A 7,791-nucleotide genomic window follows, 5' to 3' on the forward strand; every position below is an offset into this window, starting at 1 on the left:
CCTATGAAATACCAAACCTATGATATACCTGTAGACCTTCAATGATATTTCTTTTGTAAAACAACACCATGGCATTTTCAAAGACCATGGTTTGGTTACAGATAATAAAATGCCCGTTATACTTAATTAGATAATATCAGACACATTCCTGTCCATCAGTTGTCTAAAATGACCTATACTGTTCCTGAGGATAAGACTATGAACTAGCGCAGGAGTTTCCTTTTATAGTGTACTGTTCCTGGTTCTCATTGTCATACGCTGTCCCTGTTCTTCTTATACTGTCAAAGTAGAAACATGAGGGTAATACTGCCTACATTTTGGTGTTCTAATATCAATGATTTAAGTTTAATTGTAGCTTCAAATAATTTTTATCCTCAATTTGTTGGCTGGTTAAAATGTTGTCCTTTAGTGGTGCCTTGAAGCATTAGTGCTTAGTTACTAGGCCATGAATACCATAGATTCACCACAATGTCACTAATCCTGCTAGTGAAATGAATTAACAAGATAAAATGGAAGGAGGAAAGTTAAGGACAGAGAAGGAATGGGAAAAAAGAAAGCAATTTGTTAATATTTTGAAAATTACTAAAGCTGAATTTATTTTTAAAACTTCAACATATTTTAATACTTATTGAACCCTGTTTATCTTTTGTTCCATTGAGAATATACTTGATATTTTTTGACTTTGCATATGACAAGAGAACATGTATCTAGGATGATTACATGAAAAAACAAAACAAAAAAATTTAATTTTAATCCAATTTGTTCTGAATTCATTTATTTAAGAAAACATTTAAATTTCAGTGTTACACAGAGAATAACTGTTATTTTCAGTCAATTCTTGTACAGTCTATCTACTCAAGTTTACAAACACTTATTCCAGCCTTGCTAAAATGAAGCTGCTGTTTTTCATCTTTAAATAAGCTGTAGTTCTACCAGCTTGTCTTCACTTACTGCTCTGTATTACAAAGAACATCCTTCACATCTCTGGAGGTGTTTCTTGATATTCTTCTTCTTTCTTTCTCCTCTTCCTTTCTCTCCTTTACATCTGATGAATGGAAATGAAATTCCAAAAAATAATAATAATTCTAAAATAGCACACTAATTCTATGGATATTTTAGACAACAAATTACTTATGAGAACATCATTTATCACATTTTGTCAAGAAATGACAGAAGGAAAAAAAATAAAATATTAAAAAGAATAGAGAAAGGTAGACTGGTAGACTCTATCATCCAATAAAGTATTTGAATGTTAACAGCATTTGAGCTAATTATAAATTACCCATATAAAAATAATCCAAAATTTCACTTTCAGTTTTCACCTCTTATCTGTGGTCATAAAATTTTTCTCCATTTCACACATATAATATGGACAGAAGCAAATAGTTATTTGAATATGTAAAGTAATCATGAAATGCCTAGGTTTCCTCTCCTTTATAAAATAGCACATTTAGTGTGTCATCCACTCAAGATTTTGCCTTCATTATGTTTAATTATAGTTGTGGAAAATGGTGCATTTTTATTTGAGAATATCTTGAATTATAAAATTAAGATGATAATGTATTCCTTATTTCTTTTTCCAGAGTGCTGATTCTTCTGAAGAGGTAAGATATGTACACTCAATAGAAAATTCTATAATCAAACATATGTTGAATTTTAATATACCCTTTTAATTTTTACAGAGCCATTACAGACATCGAGGCAGACATCATCATCATCATGTAAGTATTCCTCTGGTAATTTTGTAAAGTCCTTATATATTTTCTCCTAGTTATCTATTTTATGTGAAAAAACAATACTTTCCTCTGAAATTAATATGTATCATAAATGATTAATGTACACACTGATTTCATTTGTTGATGACGCATTGAAAAAAGACCAACACATCTTGTTTGATAATTCAGATAGAAATTCATAGCATTATAAGTAGCATTATTCTGAAAAATCCCATTTTGTCCCTTAGAACTAAACAATATTTGTCAGATAAAAATTGCCTTGAAGTAAAGACTAGTTGTAGTGCTAATTATATTAAATATAAGATATACCTAATGAAGAATGAAGACAAGTGATGACATATAATATGGGAGTTTTCATATTTTGAGGTTTAGAGTTATAAATTTAATAGGTTAAACTAAACATATTAAATAAAATAGAAAATTTAATTTATTTGACATTTAACTTAATGTGTATTTTCAATTCTAATTATTTTAATATATCTTGATTTTTGATTCACACAGTAAGTATACATGCAAATGGGGTATATGCAACATTTAAAAAATTTTTTAATATGGAGTCTTTCTATCCTTCTGAGGCTTATCTCAGTCTCCTGAGTAGGTGGGACTGTAGACAGAACTACCAGGTCCAGCTAAATATGACTTTTCATTACGTATGTACAATGTGTAATTGGTATACCTATCACTTCACATGTTTATCATTTCTTCTGTAAAGAACATTCAAAATTTTTCTACAGTAGCAATTTTGAAATATTTAATTATGAGTTGTTAACCATAGTTATCCTAACATACAACGGAACACAAGAATTTCTTTCACCCATTCAATTGCAATTCTGTACCCATTAACCATCCTTTCTCCATTTCCTCCTCTCTACACCATTCCCATTCTCTGGAAACCGCTAGCATCATCTCTTTCTTTAAGATCAACATTTTAGCTTCACATATAAGTGACAGATGTAGTATTAGTCTCTCTATTTCTGGCTTTTCCATTATGTCCTTCAGTTTTTTCGATGTTGTTAGAAATGACAGAATTTCCTATTTATGTCTGCAAAATATTCCATTGTGTACCCATTGTATACCCATTTTCTTTATCCATTCATCCACTGATGAACACCTACATTGATTCTAGATCTTTAATATTGTGAATGGTACTCCACTGTACAAAGAAGTGTAACGTCTCTTCCACTTACTGTTTTCAATTTCTTTGCATATATGTTCAGTAGTGGGGTAGCTAGAATATATAGGTGTTCTACTCCTAGTCTTTTGAGGAATCTCTATGCTGCTTTCCATAACGTCTTTACTGAGTTACATTCTCATCAGTAATTTAATTAATCCCTCTTTCCTTACCAGCACCTGTTCTTTGTATTTTTTTATATAGTTGTTCTAACCAGAATGAGATGACATCTAAGTGTGCTTTTAATATGAAAGTTCCTGATGATTAGTGATGTTGAACATTTTTTTTCATATTCTTGTTATTAATTTATATGTCATGTTTTGAAAAATACCTGTTGGGGCCATTTACTCATTTTTGAAAATTCAGATTAAATGCTTTTTGCTGGTTTTAATTCCTACCACGTTCTGGAAATTGAAAAACAAATATGCTTTCTGCAGTTTGCCTTTTCATTCTGTTGATACTCCACTTGTTTTTTCAAAAGATATCTTATAGATGGATGTAATTGTGTACATCAACTTTGCTTTTGTTTTAAGTCATTAATTGATTTTTAGTTGATTTTTTTCGTATGTAATTATATATAGGGGTCTAGTGTCTTCCTTCTTCATATGCATAATAAGATTTTTAGGCCATAATTACTCAAGAGACTTTCCTTTCTGTACTACATTTTCTTCCTTCCTTCATCATATATTAAAATATCAGTTTGCCACAAATATTCAGATTTACTTCTGGATTTTCTACTCTTCTCCATTGTTTTTTTGTCCCGTATTTTTATGCCAGTATCATGCCTATGTATTCCAACTACTGAACATATATGCAAAGAAATTTAAACAAAGCAATTGAAGCAAAACAAACTTGAACAAACAAATAAAAACAATAACAACAACAAAATTAAAGCTGGAGGCATTATAATACCTGGGTTAAAAATGTACTGTTTCAAGTTTGCTTTGTCTGTTTTGTGGTTCCTTCTGAATTGGGTGATTGTATTTTCTAGTTCTGTGAATAATGTCATGGATATTTTGATAAGGAATTACATGGAATCTGCTTTGTTGTGTTTGGTTCTTAATCTATTCAGCCATCTAAAACATTTGAGAATTTAATCTCTATTTGAGGGTATGACAGAGAGGTAAAGACATACACTGTCATTCTGTTATTCTGTTTCTGATAGTTCTATATGCCCTTTTCGCTTTCTCCTCTCTTGTTCATTTGTGAAGTTCATTTGTTTACTTTTCTTTGGGATCTGTTGTTAGAGGATTATTGTGTTCCTTTGGAAACATGCTGTTACCTTACTTTTTCACGTTTCTTGTATCCCTAAGTTAGTATTTCTACATCTGGTAAGTTATTTGTTTTCACGAATTTTATAGGATATCCTTCATAGTGAAAGACTTTCTGCTATTGATTTGTCCTCCTATACTATTCAAAGATTGGCAAGGTAGTGACTTGGAAATAATATAAAAAAGATTCATTGTCCACTTTAAGTTGTTGGCTGTAGTCAGAGATCCCATAAGTATTATTGAACCAAAACACTTTCAGTTACAGTATATAAAAATGCTTTATCACTTTATCTTTCTAAAACTTTTTTATATAAAAAGTTAAAACCTAACTAAAAGTTTGAAAACATAATCATATAATGGATATTTATAAACATATACAGTCTTATTGATTTAAATCATATAGACTTTCAATGACAATTATTGAAAAGCACTTGCATTAACGTCTCAAATCTCATTTCTCTTTGTATATGCAGAGAAGATATCGCAGGGATCTGGTACAAGATCCACCATCATTCCCATCATATCCAGAGAGTGCACAATCGGATTCATTTTCCCAGGAATTTCCTTACCCTCCTCCTCAGTAACCACTGAGATGATAAAGAGGTGAGCTGGGTCCTGTGAGATAGATATAGATATAGATGTAGATATAGATATAGATATATAAACTTTCCATATCAATACCTATAGCTATAAAAGAATACAAAAATTAGACTTTAATTTTAAAAAAATCCCAGTTAAGAAGCTCTTCTAAAGACGATTCATCTATCTAAATGCTTCTGAGAGGAAACATCTGTTCTGCTCTGGCTAAGAGGCTGTTTAGGGGTAGAAGGTACCAGGGTAGTGACCTGACAACCACTGGTCTGCTGACCTCAACGTATTCTGAACACTTCCTAAACATTAGTTCTGCCATTAACCAAATAGATATTATAATAATACATAATCATGGGCTGAGGTTACGGCTCACTGGTAGAGCACTTGCTTAGCATGTGTGATGCACTGGGTTGGATTCTTGCACCACATATAAATGAATAAATAAATAAAGATTCATCAACAACTAAAATGTTTTTAAATTATAATAATATGTAATCACTACATAGAATTAGATAGACTGTTAAAAGACATACCACACAAAAGCCCTTGATAAGAGTTGTGAAAGATTATGGCTACAGGATGCCCTGCCATTAGAGCTGTCCTGGATGCTGTTACAAACTTTCCCTCCTAAAATTTAATATCTGGAGCAGCTGCACAAGCACCATCTGCAGACTTGTGACAAATTTAGAACATGAAGCCACATCTAGACCTTTGGAATAAGAATCTGCATTTTTTTCTTTTTAATTGCATTGGAATATTATTTTCAAATGATTTTCCCGTTGTCATTAATGAAGGAGAAGAATTTGAACATTAGGCATTAGGTAGCAGCTGAAGATATTTACTCAATAAAAGATACATTAGAATATTATGTGTGGTGGATAAGTATAAAATAAATGTCTAGAATATATTTAAGGGTGTAATGAAATATATTGGCAATAAACCTAAACAAAGTGCAATTGTAGAGGTTAGATGATATCTTAAATTTCTTCATATTTTTATTTAATAATATTTCATTGTCATTTCTGTGTGAGATATACTTTTAGACACTTGACTATACTCACTAAAATCATCAATAAGTTGCTAGTCTACACCAGGGCAAAATAAAATTCTTATTAAAGTATTATAAATTATAGAGATAATCTGTTATTTTCTATTTCTTCACAGGTTTGACCTGAAAATGCAGTTACTACATGTATTTTCTCCCTGATATCACAGCAAGCTCCCATCATGTGTTGGTAGAATTATCAAAAACACACTGGAATGCTACAAAACCATGATTTAGCATATTTTCTTCATTATACTTACCTTTCTAATTAATGTTTGATCAGACAGTTTCAAACTGTTAAGCTGGTAATACTCATGATTCTGTGTAACAAAAATTAATTTCTTTTCTCAAATCAATAAATTTCAAGCATCATCTTATGTGTATGGTCTTAATTTATGCTTTCATATTTACTTGCTAAATTGACATAAGAATTCCCTTAATCACTTCCTTTTCCTCATTTGGGTAACACCAAAGCAACTTTATATAAGAGGTCCTTGAAGTCAATTAATTCCATGTAGTCTGTCACATTCATATTCTCCAAATATTTGCTCCCCAACCTCCAGTAGATTATTTGACCTAGTTACTCCCACATTCAATCTGATCATTCATTTTTTTCTACTGCATGTATCCTCAATCTCCGTGTACCTTACACTTCCTGTCTCAGTCCCTAAATGCAAGAAGATAACCCCAGTATCTCCTTCCAGCAGCAGGCCACACTGAGAACAAACCCTCTACTACTTCCATCAGTGCTGTCAGAATGGAATTTCACTCCACAAGTTTTTGTTCAGTGACACTAGCAGGCACTCTTTTACATGCCACAGGCAGAGCCTAGAATATAACACAAAAACCTGCTTTCACAGAGTTTGCTTTATGTTTGAATAAAGTGAGAATAAATTATCATGTTAGGGAGTGACATGTGTGCTTAAAACTAGAAGGAAAGGCATAGGCACAGAGACAGTTTTATATAGGATGGTGTATTTTCTGGTAGAGTGACATGTTTGAGAGCATATGGACTTAGGATCAAGCAAATATTAGGATCAAGAAAATTCCATGCAAAAGCAAGAGAAAGTGCAAATTCATTGTGGTAGAAATTACTTTGCTTAATTTAGGGAAACTTCAAGAAGAACAGAACAGGTGGCAAGAAGTAGACAAAAATAATTTAGGTTTCATAAAAAGGGGTGTGCTGACAATTAAAGTTCTGAAGATGAAGTACAGATTGTGGGTAAGATGGACACCGCTAGAGAAGGAAATTATTTCATTAGTATTTTGGAAGGTGGGCAGGATTTGAAGGAATTTTACTTATACTTTAGCTTACATAAACCTCAAGATATTTACTATTTCCATATTGTTTTATGCTAACTGCTCATTATTTATCTCACCTCTTTTTGGATAATCAAAGTCTTTATTTCTTCACTCAATAATACTTAAAATAACTGCAACCAATCATTAAACATCAAGGAATCAATCTTCAAGTATTCCTATTGTCTACACATCTAGGTTTGACATCCTCCCTATTTTTACACTGCTCCTCTCACAAAGAAAGACAAATCTACAAGCAAATATTCATTTCATATTTTCTAAATGAGGAATACAACATTGCTTACAAAATCTTTCCTCGTATTTGGTCCTACACCTACACCTCTCATCCTTTTCCTCCAAAAAGTTGAGGTAATACGTCATTAATTAGGTGAAGCAGCTAACACATCTGACTCAGCAGTCAACTCCAGAAAACAATCAACTTTGGACAATGATATGTGTCTATTTGGTATGAACATTTTAAGCTCCCAGTCCATTATTTTGTACAGAAATCTTTCTTAACTTCTCTCTCCTTGCATTCATGAGCACTGAGATGATACTCATGTGGTCCAAAGACATTTTCTGATTGATCTTTTGTTTTTCATTTTCTATATCATTCTTACAGAATGTTTTCATGAGGATGATCTTTCCAATGAAGACTATAAGGATACAAATTAAAAT

Source organism: Marmota flaviventris, chromosome 7, assembly GCF_047511675.1.
Source record: "Marmota flaviventris isolate mMarFla1 chromosome 7, mMarFla1.hap1, whole genome shotgun sequence".
NCBI classification, from domain to species: Eukaryota; Metazoa; Chordata; class Mammalia; order Rodentia; family Sciuridae; genus Marmota; species Marmota flaviventris.